Raw genomic sequence first — 15,959 nt, forward strand, 5'->3', positions numbered from 1 at the left:
GGGGCAGCTTTCTGGGTGGCAGGGGCGGCCGGGGAAGGCGCGGGGACAGTCCCCCCACAGGCTCCCCGTCCCAGGGCCCGAGCGGTGCGCAGTGCTCCTGGAGCCTCTCCTCTCTGCACGGGAAGACGCGGGCCTCTTCCCGAGTCGGCCTGAACGCGAGAGGAAGAGGCCAGGCCCCGGCGAGCCCGGGAGAAGGCCGTCTGCTCAGAGGGGCCACCCCGGGCGACACACGCTGCTGCACGGAGGAGGCCGCGTCTCCCGATATCGGCGAGGCCCTGGGAGCCCAGGGTCCGCACCTGGGCCCCGGGAAGCGAGGCCCCAGAAGCACCGACTCTCCCGCAACACTTCTCCCCTGACGCGAGAGAGCGAACGCCCAAAGCCGGAGCCAGGAAGCAGCAGCGAGGCGCGGTCCGCTTCGTGCGGAAAACCTAGGCGAAAGCTCTGCCTTCGCTGGGGAATCAGGGTCGGGTCTGTGGGCTGCTGCTGGGTGCCGCAGCCGAGTGCTCTGCAGCGCTCTGGCAGAAACTACCCCGGAGTGAACGCCTCCTTGCCGGGACATCCCGCCTGCCCCAGACAGGAGCCCGGTCGCGCCTGGGTGACCGGCCTTCAGAAAAGGGACACGCCTGTCCCCTCGGTCCCCAGGAGCATGTCTGGGGAGAGCGCAGCACGCCGCCCCGGCAGGGCAGCCGAGCCGTTGGCATTGCGCTGGGGCAAGTGAGGCCAAGCAGGAGAGCCTGCCGTCTGAGCCCGAGTGGGTCGGGGGGTGGGGACAAGTGTCACCCACTCACGGGGCCCGGCGCCGGAAGCCTGGCTGCTAAGGAGACACGGGGGGACGACGAGGGCAGGGGCGCGTGCTCCGGTCTGAGCCAGCAGTCTGGGCAGAAGGCAGGCCTGTCCTGGGCCTCGAGGCCCAGGGCGACAGCAGGGCCTCGGCCACCAGTCCCTGGGGCAGCCTTGGGGGGGCTCCCAGGCGCCAGCCCCTGAACGCGCAGAAACTGCTCCCTGGAGCAGCCGGCCGTCGGCCCACGTCTCCCTCCAGGGTGGGGCAGCGTTCTGGGTGGCAGGGGCGGCCGGGGAAGGCGCGGGGACAGTCTCCCCACAGACTCCCCGTCCCAGGGCCCGGGCGGTGCGCAGTGCTCCTGGAGCCTCTCCTCGCTGCGCGGGAAGCCGCAGGCCTCTTCCCGAGTCGGCCTGAACGCGAGAGGAAGAGGCCAGGCCCCGGCGAGCCCGGGAGAAGGCCGTCTGCGCAGAGGGGCCACCCCGGGCGACACACGCTGCTGCACGGAGGAGGCCACGTCTCCCGACATCGGCGAGGCCCTGGGAGCCCAGGGTCCGCACCTGGGCCCCGGGAAGCGAGGCCCCAGAAGCACCGACTCTCCCGCAACACTTCTCCCCTGTCGCGAGAGACCGAACGCCCAAACCCGGATCGAGGAAGCAGCAGCGAGGCGCGGTCCGCTTCGTGCGAAAAACCTAGGCGAAAGCTCTGCCTTCGCTGGGGAATCAGGGTCGTGTCTGTGAGCTGCTGCTGGGTGCCGCAGCCGAGTGCTCAGCAGTGCTCTGGCAGAAACTACCCCGGAGTGAACGCCTCCTTGCCGGGACATCCCGCCTGCCCCAGACAGGAGCCCGGTCGCGCCTGGGGGACCGGCCTTCAGAAAAGGGACACGCCTGTCCCCTCGGTCCCCAGGAGCATGTCTGGGGAGAGCGCAGCACGCCGCCCCGGGAGGGCAGCCGAGCCGTTGGCATTGCGCTGGGGCAAGTGAGGCCAAGCAGGAGAGCCTGCCGTCTGAGCCCGAGTGGGTCGGGGGGTGGGGACAAGTGTCACCCACTCACGGGGCCCGGCGCCGGAAGCCTGGCTGCTAAGGAGACACGGGGGGACGACGAGGGCAGGGGCGCGTGCTCCGGTCTGAGCCAGCAGTCTGGGCAGAAGGCAGGCCCGTCCTGGGCCTCGAGGCCCAGGGCGACAGCAGGGCCTCGGCCACCAGTCCCTGGGGCAGCCTTGGGGGGGCTCCCAGGCGCCAGCCCCTGAACGCGCAGAAACCGCTCCCTGGAGCAGCCGGCCGTCGGCCCCCGTCTCCCTCCAGGGTGGGGCAGCGTTCTGGGTGGCATTCGTGGCCGGGGACGGCGCGGGGACAGTCCCCCCACAGGCTCCCCGTCCCACGGCCCGGGCGGTGCGCAGTGCTCCTGGAGCCTCTCCTCGCTGCGCGGGAAGCCGCAGGCCTCTTCCCGAGTCGGCCTGAACGCGAGAGGAAGAGGCCAGGCCCCGGCGAGCCCGGGAGAAGGCCGTCTGCGCAGAGGGGCCACCCCGGGCGACACACGCTGCTGCAAGGAGGAGGCCGCGTCTCCCGACATCGGCGAGGCCCTGGGAGCCCAGGGTCCGCACCTGGGCCCCGGGAAGCGAGGCCCCAGAAGCACCGACTCTCCCGCCACACATCTCCCCTGACGCGAGAGAGCGAACGCCCAAAGCCGGAGCGAGGAAGCAGCAGCGAGGCGCGGTCCGCTTCGTGCGGAAAACCTAGGCGAAAGCTCTGCCTTCGCTGGGGAATCAGGGTCGGGTCTGTGGGCTGCTGCTGGGTGCCGCAGCCGAGTGCTCTGCAGCGCTCTGGCAGAAACTACCCCGGAGTGAACGCCTCCTTGCCGGGACATCCCGCCTGCCCCAGACAGGAGCCCGGTCGCGCCTGGGGGACCGGCCTTCAGAAAAGGGACACGCCTGTCCCCTCGGTCCCCAGGAGCATGTCTGGGAAGAGCGCAGCACGCCGCCCCGGCAGGGCAGCCGAGCCGTTGGCATTGCGCTGGGGCAAGTGAGGCCAAGCAGGAGAGCCTGCCGTCTGAGCCCGAGTGGGTCGGGGGGTGGGGACAAGTGTCACCCACTCACGGGGCCCGGCGCCGGAAGCCTGGCTGCTAAGGAGACACGGGGGGACGACGAGGGCAGGGGCGCGTGCTCCGGTCTGAGCCAGCAGTCTGGGCAGAAGGCAGGCCTGTCCTGGGCCTCGAGGCCCAGGGCGACAGCAGGGCCTCGGCCAGCAGTCCCTGGGGCAGCCTTGGGGGGGCTCCCAGGCGCCAGCCCCTGAACGCGCAGAAACCGCTCCCTGGAGCAGCCGGCCGTCGGCCCCCGTCTCCCTCCAGGGTGGGGCAGCGTTCTGGGTGGCAGGGGCGGCCGGGGAAGGCGCGGGGACAGTCCCCCCACAGGCTCCCCGTCCCAGGGCCCGGGCGGTGCGCAGTGCTCCTGGAGCCTCTCCTCGCTGCGCGGGAAGCCGCGGGCCTCTTCCCGAGTCGGCCTGAACGCGAGAGGAAGAGGCCAGGCCCCGGCGAGCCCGGGAGAAGGCCGTCTGCGCAGAGGGGCCACCCCGGGCGACACACGCTGCTGCACGGAGGAGGCCGCGTCTCCCGGCATCGGCGAGGCCCTCGGAGCCCAGGGTCCGCACCTGGGCCCCGGGAAGCGAGGCCCCAGAAGCACCGACTCTCCCGCCACACATCTCCCCTGACGCGAGAGAGCGAACGCCCAAAGCCGGAGCGAGGAAGCAGCAGCGAGGCGCGGTCCGCTTCGTGCGGAAAACCTAGGCGAAAGCTATGCCTTCGCTGGGGAATCAGGGTCGGGTCTGTGGGCTGCTGCTGGGTGCCGCAGCCGAGTGCTCTGCAGCGCTCTGGCAGAAACTACACCGGAGTGAACGCCTCCTTGCCGGGACATCCCGCCTGCCCCAGACAGGAGCCCGGTCGCGCCTGGGGGACCGGCCTTCAGAAAAGGGACACGCCTGTCCCCTCGGTCCCCAGGAGCATGTCTGGGGAGAGCGCAGCACGCCGCCCCGGCAGGGCAGCCGAGCCGTTGGCATTGCGCTGGGGCAAGTGAGGCCAAGCAGGAGAGCCTGCCGTCTGAGCCCGAGTGGGTCGGGGGGTGGGGACAAGTGTCACCCACTCACGGGGCCCGGCGCCGGAAGCCTGGCTGCTAAGGAGACACGGGGGGACGACGAGGGCAGGGGCGCGTGCTCCGGTCTGAGCCAGCAGTCTGGGCAGAAGGCAGGCCTGTCCTGGGCCTCGAGGCCCAGGGCGACAGCAGGGCCTCGGCCACCAGTCCCTGGGGCAGCCTTGGGGGGGCTCCCAGGCGCCAGCCCCTGAACGCGCAGAAACCGCTCCCTGGAGCAGCCGGCCGTCGGCCCCCGTCTCCCTCCAGGGTGGGGCAGCTTTCTGGGTGGCAGGGGCGGCCGGGGAAGGCGCGGGGACATTCCCCATAGAGGCTCCCCGTCCCAGGGCCCGGGCGGTGCGCAGTGCTCCTGGAGCCTCTCCTCTCTGCGCGGGAAGACGCGGGCCTCTTCCCGAGTCGGCCTGAACGCGAGAGGAAGAGGCCAGGCCCCGGCGAGCCCGGGAGAAGGCCGTCTGCGCAGAGGGGCCACCCCGGGCGACACACGCTGCTGCACGGAGGAGGCCGCGTCTCCCGACATCGGCGAGGCCCTGGGAGCCCAGGGTCCGCACCTGGGCCCCGGGAAGCGAGGCCCCAGAAGCACCGACTCTCCCGCAGCACTTCTCCCCTGACGCGAGAGAGCGAACGCCCAAAGCCGGAGCGAGGAAGCAGCAGCGAGGCGCGGTCCGCTTCGTGCGGAATACCTCGGGGAAAGCTCTTCCTTCGCTGGGGAATCAGGGTCGGGCCTGTGGTCTGCTGCTGGTTGCCGCAGCCGAGCGCTCTGCAGCGCTCTGGCAGAAACTACCCCGGAGTGAACGCCTCCTTGCCGGGACATCCCGCCTGCCCCAGACTGGAGCCCGGCCGCGCCTAGGGTATCAGCCTTCAGAAAAGGGACACGCCTGTCCCCTCGGTCCCCAGGAGCCTGTCCGGGGAGAGCGCAGCACGCCGCCCCGGCAGGGCAGCCGAGCCGTTGGCATTGCGCTGGGGCAAGTGAGGCCAAGCAGGAGAGCCTGCCGTCTGAGCCCGAGTGGGTCGGGGGGTGGGGACAAGTGTCACCCACTCACGGGGCGCGGCGCCGGAAGCCTGCCTGCTAAGGAGACACGGGAGGACGACGTGGGCAGGGGCGCGGGCCCCGGTCTGAGCCAGCAGTCTGGGCAGAAGGCCGGCCTGTCCTGGGCTTCGAGGCCCAGGGCGACAGCAGGGCCTCGGCCAGCAGTCCCTGGGGCAGCCTTGGGGGGGCTCCCAGGCGCCAGCCCCTGAACGCGCAGAAACCGCTCCCTGGAGCAGCGGGCCGTCGGCCCCCGTCTCCCTCCAGGGTGGGGCAGCTTTCTGGGTGGCAGGGGCGGCCGGGGAAGGCGCGGGGACAGTCCCCCCACAGGCTCCCCGTCCCAGGGCCCGGGCGGTGCGCAGTGCTCCTGGAGCCTCTCCTCTCTGCGCGGGAAGACGCGGGCCTCTTCCCGAGTCGGCCTGAACGCGAGAGGAAGAGGCCAGGCCCCGGCGAGCCCGGGAGAAGGCCGTCTGCGCAGTGGGGCCACCCCGGGCGACACACGCTGCTGCAAGGAGGAGGCCGCGTCTCCCGACATCGGCGAGGCCCTGGGAGCCCAGGGTCCGCACCGGGGCCCCGGGAAGCGAGGCCCGAGAAGCACCGACTCTCCCGCAACACTTCTCCCCTGACGCGAGAGAGCGAACGCCCAAAGCCGGAGCGAGGAAGCAGCAGCGAGGCGCGGTCCGCTTCGTGCGGAAAACCTAGGCGAAAGCTCTGCCTTCGCTGGGGAATCAGGGTCGGGCCTGTGGTCTGCTGCTGGTTGCCGCAGCCGAGCGCTCTGCAGCGCTCTGGCAGAAACTACCCCGGAGTGAACGCCTCCTTGCCGGGACATCCCGCCTGCCCCAGACTGGAGCCCGGCCGCGCCTAGGGTATCAGCCTTCAGAAAAGGGACACGCCTGTCCCCTCAGTCCCCAGGAGCCTGTCGGGGGAGAGCGCAGCACGCCGCCCCGGCAGGGCAGCCGAGCCGTTGGCATTGCGCTGGGGCAAGTGAGGCCAAGCAGGAGAGCCTGCCGTCTGAGCCCGAGTGGGTCGGGGGGTGGGGACAAGTGTCACCCACTCACGGGGCCCGGCGCCGGAAGCCTGGCTGCTAAGGAGACACGGGAGACACGGGGGGACGACGAGGGCAGGGGCGCGTGCTCCGGTCTGAGCCAGCAGTCTGGGCAGAAGGCAGGCCTGTCCTGGGCCTCGAGGCCCAGGGCGACAGCAGGGCCTCGGCCACCAGTCCCTGGGGCAGCCTTGGGGGGGCTCCCAGGCGCCAGCCCCTGAACGCGCAGAAACTGCTCCCTGGAGCAGCCGGCCGTCGGCCCCCGTCTCCCTCCAGGGTGGGGCAGCGTTCTGGGTGGCAGGGGCGGCCGGGGAAGGCGCGGGGACAGTCCCCCCACAGACTCCCCGTCCCAGGGCCCGGGCGGTGCGCAGTGCTCCTGGAGCCTCTCCTCGCTGCGCGGGAAGCCGCAGGCCTCTTCCCTAGTCGGCCTGAACGCGAGAGGAAGAGGCCAGGCCCCGGCGAGCCCGGGAGAAGGCCGTCTGCGCAGAGGGGCCACCCCGGGCGACACACGCTGCTGCACGGAGGAGGCCACGTCTCCCGACATCGGCGAGGCCCTGGGAGCCCAGGGTCCGCACCTGGGCCCCGGGAAGCGAGGCCCCAGAAGCACCGACTCTCCCGCAACACTTCTCCCCTGTCGCGAGAGAGCGAACGCCCAAACCCGGATCGAGGAAGCAGCAGCGAGGCGCGGTCCGCTTCGTGCGAAAAACCTAGGCGAAAGCTCTGCCTTCGCTGGGGAATCAGGGTCGGGTCTGTGAGCTGCTGCTGGGTGCCGCAGCCGAGTGCTCAGCAGTGCTCTGGCAGAAACTACCCCGGAGTGAACGCCTCCTTGCCGGGACATCCCGCCTGCCCCAGACAGGAGCCCGGTCGCGCCTGGGGGACCGGCCTTCAGAAAAGGGACACGCCTGTCCCCTCGGTCCCCAGGAGCATGTCTGGGGAGAGCGCAGCACGCCGCCCCGGGAGGGCAGCCGAGCCGTTGGCATTGCGCTGGGGCAAGTGAGGCCAAGCAGGAGAGCCTGCCGTCTGAGCCCGAGTGGGTCGGGGGGTGGGGACAAGTATCACCCACTCACGGGGCCCGGCGCCGGAAGCCTGGCTGGGGAAGGAGACACGAGGGGACCACGAGGGCTGGCGCGCGTGCTCCGGTCTGAGCCAGCAGTCTGGGCAGAAGGCAGGCCCGTCCTGGGCCTCGAGGCCCAGGGCGACAGCAGGGCCTCGGCCACCAGTCCCTGGGGCAGCCTTGGGGGGGCTCCCAGGCGCCAGCCCCTGAACTTGCAGAAACTGCTCCCTGGAGCTCGGGCTGTCGGCCCCGTCTCCCTCCAGGGTGGGGCAGCGTTCTGCGTGGCAGGGGCGGCCGGGGAAGGCGCGGGGACAGTCCCCCCACAGGCTCCCCGTCCCAGGGCCCGGGCTGTGCGCAGTGCTCCTGGAGCCTCTCCTACCTTCGCGGGAAGACGCAGGCCTTTCCCGTGTCAGCCTGAACGCGAGAGGAAGAGGCCAGGCCCCGGCGAGCCCGGGAGAAGGCCGTCTGCGCAGAGGGGCCACCCCGGGCGACACACGCTGCTGCACGGAGGAGGCCGCATCTCCCGACATCGGCGAGGCCCTGTGAGCCCAGGGTCCGCACCTGGGCCCCGGGAAGCGAGGCCCAAGAAGCACCGACTCTCCCGCAACACTTCTCCCCGGACGCGAGAGAGCGAATGCCCAAAGCCGGAGCGAGGAAGCAGCAGCGAGGCGCGGTCCGCTTCGTGCCGAAAACCTCGGCGAAAGCTCTGCCTTCGCTGGGGAATCAGGGTCGGGTCTGTGGGCTGCTGCTGGGTGCCGCAGCCGAGCGCTCGGCAGCGCTCTGGCAGAAACTACCCCGGAGTGAACGCCTCCTTGCCGGGACATCCCGCTGGCCCCAGACAGGAGCCGGTCGCGCCTGGGGGACCGGCCTTCAGAAAAGGGACACGCCTGTCCCCTCGGTCCCCAGGAGCATGTCTGGGGAGAGCGCAGCACGCCGCCCTGGCTGGGCAGCCGAGCCGTTGGCATTGCGCTGGGGCAAGTGAGGCCAAGCAGGAGAGCCTGCCGTCTGAGCCCGAGTGGGTCGGGGGGCGGGGGGGGACAAGTGTCACCCACTCACGGGGCCCGGCGCTGGAATTCTGGCTGCTAAGGAGACACGGGGGGACGACGAGGGCAGGGGCGCCTGCTCCGGTCTGAGCCAGCAGTCTGGGCAGAAGGCAGGCCTGTCCTGGGCCTCGAGGCCCAGGGCGACAGCAGGGCCTCGGCCACCAGTCCATGGGGCAGCCTTGGGGGGGGCTCCCAGGCGCCAGCCGCTGAACGCGCAGAAACCGCTCCCTGGAGCAGCGCGCAGTCGGCCCCCGTCTCCCTCCAGGGTGGGGCAGCGTTCTGCGTGGCAGGGGCGGCCGGGGAAGGCGCGGGGACAGTCCCCCCACAGGCTCCCCGTCCCAGGGCCCGGGCGGTGCGCAGTGCTCCTGGAGCCTCTCCTACCTTCGCGGGAAGACGCAGGCCTCTTCCCGAGTCGGCCTGAACGCGAGAGGAAGAGGCCAGGCCCCGGCGGTCGTCTGCGCAGTGGGGCCACCCCGGGCGACACACGCTGCTGCACGGAAGAGGCCGCGTCTCCCGACATCGGCGAGGCCCTGGGAGCCCAGGGGCCGCACCTGGGCCCCGGGAAGCGAGGCCCCAGAAGCACCGACTCTCCCGCAACACTTCTCCCCTGACGCGAAAGAGCGAACGCCCAAAGCCGGCGCGAGAAAGCAGCAGCGAGGCGCGGTCCGCTTCGTGCGGAAAACCTCGGCGAAAGCTCTGCCTTCGCTGGGGAATCAGGGTCGGGTCTGTGGGCTGCTGCTGGGTGCCGCAGCCGAGTGCTCTGCAGCGCTCTGGCAGAAACTACCCCGGAGTGAACGCCTCCTTGCCGGGACATCCCGCCGGCCGCAGACAGGAGCCCGGTCGCGCCTGGGGGACCGGCCTTCAGAAAAGGGACACGCCTGTCCCCTCGGTCCCCAGGAGCATGTCTGGGGAGAGCACAGCACGCCAACCCGGCAGGGCAGCCGAGCCGTTAGCATTGCGCTGGGGCAAGTGAGGCCAAGCAGGAGAGCCTGCCGTCTGAGCCCGAGTGGGTCGGGGGGTGGGGACAAGTGTCACCCACTCACGGGGCCCGGCGCCGGAAGCCTGGCTGCTAAGGAAACACGGGGGGACGACGAGGGCAGGGGCGCGTGCTCCGGTCTGAGCCAGCAGTCTGGGCAGAAGGCAGGCCCGTCCTGGGCCTCGAGGCCCAGGGCGACAGCAGGGCCTCGGCCACCAGTCCATGGGGCAGCCTTGGGGGGGGCTCCCAGGCGCCAGCCCCTGAACGCGCAGAAACCGCTCCCTGGAGGATCGCGCAGTCGGCCCCCGTCTCCCTCCAGGGTGGGGCAGCGTTCTGGGTGGCAGAGGCGGCCGGGGAAGGCGCGGGGACAGTCCCCCCACAGGCTCCCCGTCCCAGGGCCCGGGCGGTGCGCAGTGCTCCTGGAGCCTCTCCTCTCTGCGCGGGAAACCGCAGGCCTCTTCCCGAGTCGGCCTGAACGCGAGAGGAAGAGGCCAGGCCCCGGCGAGCCCGGGAGAAGGCCGTCTGCACAGAGGGGCCACCCCGGGCGACACACGCTGCTGCACGGAGGAGGCCGCGTCTCCCGACATCGGCGAGGCCCTGGGAGCCCAGGGTCCGCACCTGGGCCCCGGGAAGCGAGGCCCCAGAAGCACCGACTCTCCCGCAACACTTCTCCCCTGACGCGAGAGAGCGAACGCCCAAAGCCGGCGCGAGGAAGCAGCAGCGAGGCGCGGTCCGCTTCGTGCCGAAAACCTCGGCGAAAGCTCTGCCTTCGCTGGGGAATCAGGGTCGGGTCCGTGGGCTGCTGCTGGGTGCCGCAGCCGAGTGCTCGGCAGCACTCTGGCAGAAACTACCCCGGAGTGAACGCCTCCTTGCCGGAACATCCCGCCGGCCCCAGACAGGAGCCCGGTCGCGCCTGGGGGACCGGCCTTCAGAAAAGGGACACGCCTGTCCCCTCGGTCCCCAGGACCATGTCTGGGGAGAGCGCAGCACGCCGCCCCGGCAGGGCAGCCGAGCCGTTGGCATTGCGCTGGGGCAAGTGAGGCCAAGCAGGAGAGCCTGCAGTCTGAGCCCGAGTGGGTCGGGGGGTGGGGACAAGTGTCACCCACTCACGGGGCCCGGCGCCGGAAGCCTGGCTGCTAAGGCGACACAGGGGGAGGACGAGGGCGGGGGCGCGTGCTCCGGTCTGAGCCAGCAGTCTGGGCAGAAGGCAGGCCTGTCCTGGGCCTCGAGGCCCAGGGCGACAGCAGGGCCTCGGCCACCAGTCCCTGGGGCAGCCTTGGGCCTCCCAGGCGCCAGCCCCTGAACGCGCAGAAACCGCTCCCTGGAGCAGCGCGCAGTCGGCCCCCGTCTCCCTCCAGGGTGGGGCAGCGTTCTGGGTGGCAGGGGCGGCCGGGGAAGGCGCGGGGACAGTCCCCCCACAGGCTCCCCGTCCCAGGGCCCGGCTGTGCGCAGTGCTCCTGGAGCCTCTCCTACCTTCGCGGGAAGACGCAGGCCTTTCCCGTGTCGGCCTGAACACGAGAGGAAGAGGCCAGGCCCCGGCGAGCCCGGGAGAAGGCCGTCTGCGCAGTGGGGCCACCCCGGGCGACACACGCTGCTGCAAGGAGGAGGCCGCGTCTCCCGACATCGGCGAGGCCCTGGGAGCCCAGGGTCCGCACCGGGGCCCCGGGAAGCGAGGCCCCAGAAGCACCGACTCTCCCGCAACACTTCTCCCCTGACGCGAGAGAGCGAACGCCCAAAGCCGGAGCGAGGAAGCAGCAGCGAGGCGCGGTCCGCTTCGTGCCGAAAACCTCGGCGAAAGCTCTGCCTTCGCTGGGGAATCAGGGTCGGGCCTGTGGGCTGCTGCTGGTTGCCGCAGCCGAGCGCTCTGCAGCGCTCTGGCAGAAACTATCCCGGAGTGAACGCCTCCTTGCCGGGACATCCCGCCTCCCCCAGACTGGAGCCCGGTCGCGCCTGGGGGACCAGCCTGCAGAAAAGGGACACGCCTGTCCCCTTGGTCCCCAGGAGCCTGTCTGGGTAGAGCGCAGCACCTTGCCCCGGCAGGGCAGCCGAGCCGTTGGCATGGCGCTGGGGCAAGTGAAGCCAAGCAGGAGAGCCTGCCGTCTGAGCCCGAGTGGGTCGGGGGGTGGGGACAAGTGTCACCCACTCACGGGGCCCGGCGCCGGAAGCCTGGCTGCTAAGGAGACACGGGAGGACGACGTGGGCAGGGGCGCGGGCCCCGGTCTGAGCCAGCAGTCTGGGAAGAAGGCAGGCCTGTCCTGGGCCTCGAGGCCCAGGGCGACAGCAGGGCCTCGGCCACAAGTCCCTGGGGCAGCCTTGGGGGGGCTCCCAGGCGCCAGCCCCTGAACGCGCAGAAACCGCTCCTTGGAGCAGCGGGCCGTCGGCCCCCGTCTCCCTCCAGGGTGGGGCAGCTTTCTGGGTGGCAGGGGCGGCCGGGGAAGGCGCGGGGACAGTCCCCCCACAGGCTCCCCGTCCCAGGGCCCGAGCGGTGCGCAGTGCTCCTGGAGCCTCTCCTCTCTGCACGGGAAGACGCGGGCCTCTTCCCGAGTCGGCCTGAACGCGAGAGGAAGAGGCCAGGCCCCGGCGAGCCCGGGAGAAGGCCGTCTGCTCAGAGGGGCCACCCCGGGCGACACACGCTGCTGCACGGAGGAGGCCGCGTCTCCCGATATCGGCGAGGCCCTGGGAGCCCAGGGTCCGCACCTGGGCCCCGGGAAGCGAGGCCCCAGAAGCACCGACTCTCCCGCAACACTTCTCCCCTGACGCGAGAGAGCGAACGCCCAAAGCCGGAGCCAGGAAGCAGCAGCGAGGCGCGGTCCGCTTCGTGCGGAAAACCTAGGCGAAAGCTCTGCCTTCGCTGGGGAATCAGGGTCGGGTCTGTGGGCTGCTGCTGGGTGCCGCAGCCGAGTGCTCTGCAGCGCTCTGGCAGAAACTACCCCGGAGTGAACGCCTCCTTGCCGGGACATCCCGCCTGCCCCAGACAGGAGCCCGGTCGCGCCTGGGTGACCGGCCTTCAGAAAAGGGACACGCCTGTCCCCTCGGTCCCCAGGAGCATGTCTGGGGAGAGCGCAGCACGCCGCCCCGGCAGGGCAGCCGAGCCGTTGGCATTGCGCTGGGGCAAGTGAGGCCAAGCAGGAGAGCCTGCCGTCTGAGCCCGAGTGGGTCGGGGGGTGGGGACAAGTGTCACCCACTCACGGGGCCCGGCGCCGGAAGCCTGGCTGCTAAGGAGACACGGGGGGACGACGAGGGCAGGGGCGCGTGCTCCGGTCTGAGCCAGCAGTCTGGGCAGAAGGCAGGCCTGTCCTGGGCCTCGAGGCCCAGGGCGACAGCAGGGCCTCGGCCACCAGTCCCTGGGGCAGCCTTGGGGGGGCTCCCAGGCGCCAGCCCCTGAACGCGCAGAAACTGCTCCCTGGAGCAGCCGGCCGTCGGCCCACGTCTCCCTCCAGGGTGGGGCAGCGTTCTGGGTGGCAGGGGCGGCCGGGGAAGGCGCGGGGACAGTCTCCCCACAGACTCCCCGTCCCAGGGCCCGGGCGGTGCGCAGTGCTCCTGGAGCCTCTCCTCGCTGCGCGGGAAGCCGCAGGCCTCTTCCCGAGTCGGCCTGAACGCGAGAGGAAGAGGCCAGGCCCCGGCGAGCCCGGGAGAAGGCCGTCTGCGCAGAGGGGCCACCCCGGGCGACACACGCTGCTGCACGGAGGAGGCCACGTCTCCCGACATCGGCGAGGCCCTGGGAGCCCAGGGTCCGCACCTGGGCCCCGGGAAGCGAGGCCCCAGAAGCACCGACTCTCCCGCAACACTTCTCCCCTGTCGCGAGAGACCGAACGCCCAAACCCGGATCGAGGAAGCAGCAGCGAGGCGCGGTCCGCTTCGTGCGAAAAACCTAGGCGAAAGCTCTGCCTTCGCTGGGGAATCAGGGTCGTGTCTGTGAGCTGCTGCTGGGTGCCGCAGCCGAGTGCTCAGCAGTGCTCTGGCAGAAACTACCCCGGAGTGAACGCCTCCTTGCCGGGACATCCCGCCTGCCCCAGACAGGAGCCCGGTCGCGCCTGGGGGACCGGCCTTCAGAAAAGGGACACGCCTGTCCCCTCGGTCCCCAGGAGCATGTCTGGGGAGAGCGCAGCACGCCGCCCCGGGAGGGCAGCCGAGCCGTTGGCATTGCGCTGGGGCAAGTGAGGCCAAGCAGGAGAGCCTGCCGTCTGAGCCCGAGTGGGTCGGGGGGTGGGGACAAGTGTCACCCACTCACGGGGCCCGGCGCCGGAAGCCTGGCTGCTAAGGAGACACGGGGGGACGACGAGGGCAGGGGCGCGTGCTCCGGTCTGAGCCAGCAGTCTGGGCAGAAGGCAGGCCCGTCCTGGGCCTCGAGGCCCAGGGCGACAGCAGGGCCTCGGCCACCAGTCCCTGGGGCAGCCTTGGGGGGGCTCCCAGGCGCCAGCCCCTGAACGCGCAGAAACCGCTCCCTGGAGCAGCCGGCCGTCGGCCCCCGTCTCCCTCCAGGGTGGGGCAGCGTTCTGGGTGGCATTCGTGGCCGGGGACGGCGCGGGGACAGTCCCCCCACAGGCTCCCCGTCCCACGGCCCGGGCGGTGCGCAGTGCTCCTGGAGCCTCTCCTCGCTGCGCGGGAAGCCGCAGGCCTCTTCCCGAGTCGGCCTGAACGCGAGAGGAAGAGGCCAGGCCCCGGCGAGCCCGGGAGAAGGCCGTCTGCGCAGAGGGGCCACCCCGGGCGACACACGCTGCTGCAAGGAGGAGGCCGCGTCTCCCGACATCGGCGAGGCCCTGGGAGCCCAGGGTCCGCACCTGGGCCCCGGGAAGCGAGGCCCCAGAAGCACCGACTCTCCCGCCACACATCTCCCCTGACGCGAGAGAGCGAACGCCCAAAGCCGGAGCGAGGAAGCAGCAGCGAGGCGCGGTCCGCTTCGTGCGGAAAACCTAGGCGAAAGCTCTGCCTTCGCTGGGGAATCAGGGTCGGGTCTGTGGGCTGCTGCTGGGTGCCGCAGCCGAGTGCTCTGCAGCGCTCTGGCAGAAACTACCCCGGAGTGAACGCCTCCTTGCCGGGACATCCCGCCTGCCCCAGACAGGAGCCCGGTCGCGCCTGGGGGACCGGCCTTCAGAAAAGGGACACGCCTGTCCCCTCGGTCCCCAGGAGCATGTCTGGGAAGAGCGCAGCACGCCGCCCCGGCAGGGCAGCCGAGCCGTTGGCATTGCGCTGGGGCAAGTGAGGCCAAGCAGGAGAGCCTGCCGTCTGAGCCCGAGTGGGTCGGGGGGTGGGGACAAGTGTCACCCACTCACGGGGCCCGGCGCCGGAAGCCTGGCTGCTAAGGAGACACGGGGGGACGACGAGGGCAGGGGCGCGTGCTCCGGTCTGAGCCAGCAGTCTGGGCAGAAGGCAGGCCTGTCCTGGGCCTCGAGGCCCAGGGCGACAGCAGGGCCTCGGCCAGCAGTCCCTGGGGCAGCCTTGGGGGGGCTCCCAGGCGCCAGCCCCTGAACGCGCAGAAACCGCTCCCTGGAGCAGCCGGCCGTCGGCCCCCGTCTCCCTCCAGGGTGGGGCAGCGTTCTGGGTGGCAGGGGCGGCCGGGGAAGGCGCGGGGACAGTCCCCCCACAGGCTCCCCGTCCCAGGGCCCGGGCGGTGCGCAGTGCTCCTGGAGCCTCTCCTCGCTGCGCGGGAAGCCGCGGGCCTCTTCCCGAGTCGGCCTGAACGCGAGAGGAAGAGGCCAGGCCCCGGCGAGCCCGGGAGAAGGCCGTCTGCGCAGAGGGGCCACCCCGGGCGACACACGCTGCTGCACGGAGGAGGCCGCGTCTCCCGGCATCGGCGAGGCCCTCGGAGCCCAGGGTCCGCACCTGGGCCCCGGGAAGCGAGGCCCCAGAAGCACCGACTCTCCCGCCACACATCTCCCCTGACGCGAGAGAGCGAACGCCCAAAGCCGGAGCGAGGAAGCAGCAGCGAGGCGCGGTCCGCTTCGTGCGGAAAACCTAGGCGAAAGCTATGCCTTCGCTGGGGAATCAGGGTCGGGTCTGTGGGCTGCTGCTGGGTGCCGCAGCCGAGTGCTCTGCAGCGCTCTGGCAGAAACTACACCGGAGTGAACGCCTCCTTGCCGGGACATCCCGCCTGCCCCAGACAGGAGCCCGGTCGCGCCTGGGGGACCGGCCTTCAGAAAAGGGACACGCCTGTCCCCTCGGTCCCCAGGAGCATGTCTGGGGAGAGCGCAGCACGCCGCCCCGGCAGGGCAGCCGAGCCGTTGGCATTGCGCTGGGGCAAGTGAGGCCAAGCAGGAGAGCCTGCCGTCTGAGCCCGAGTGGGTCGGGGGGTGGGGACAAGTGTCACCCACTCACGGGGCCCGGCGCCGGAAGCCTGGCTGCTAAGGAGACACGGGGGGACGACGAGGGCAGGGGCGCGTGCTCCGGTCTGAGCCAGCAGTCTGGGCAGAAGGCAGGCCTGTCCTGGGCCTCGAGGCCCAGGGCGACAGCAGGGCCTCGGCCACCAGTCCCTGGGGCAGCCTTGGGGGGGCTCCCAGGCGCCAGCCCCTGAACGCGCAGAAACCGCTCCCTGGAGCAGCCGGCCGTCGGCCCCCGTCTCCCTCCAGGGTGGGGCAGCTTTCTGGGTGGCAGGGGCGGCCGGGGAAGGCGCGGGGACATTCCCCATAGAGGCTCCCCGTCCCAGGGCCCGGGCGGTGCGCAGTGCTCCTGGAGCCTCTCCTCTCTGCGCGGGAAGACGCGGGCCTCTTCCCGAGTCGGCCTGAACGCGAGAGGAAGAGGCCAGGCCCCGGCGAGCCCGGGAGAAGGCCGTCTGCGCAGAGGGGCCACCCCGGGCGACACACGCTGCTGCACGGAGGAGGCCGCGTCTCCCGACATCGGCGAGGCCCTGGGAGCCCAGGGTCCGCACCTGGGCCCCGGGAAGCGAGGCCCCAGAAGCACCGACTCT

The sequence above is a fragment of the Martes martes genome (assembly GCF_963455335.1).
Source record: "Martes martes genome assembly, chromosome: 11".
NCBI lineage: Eukaryota > Metazoa > Chordata > Mammalia > Carnivora > Mustelidae > Martes > Martes martes.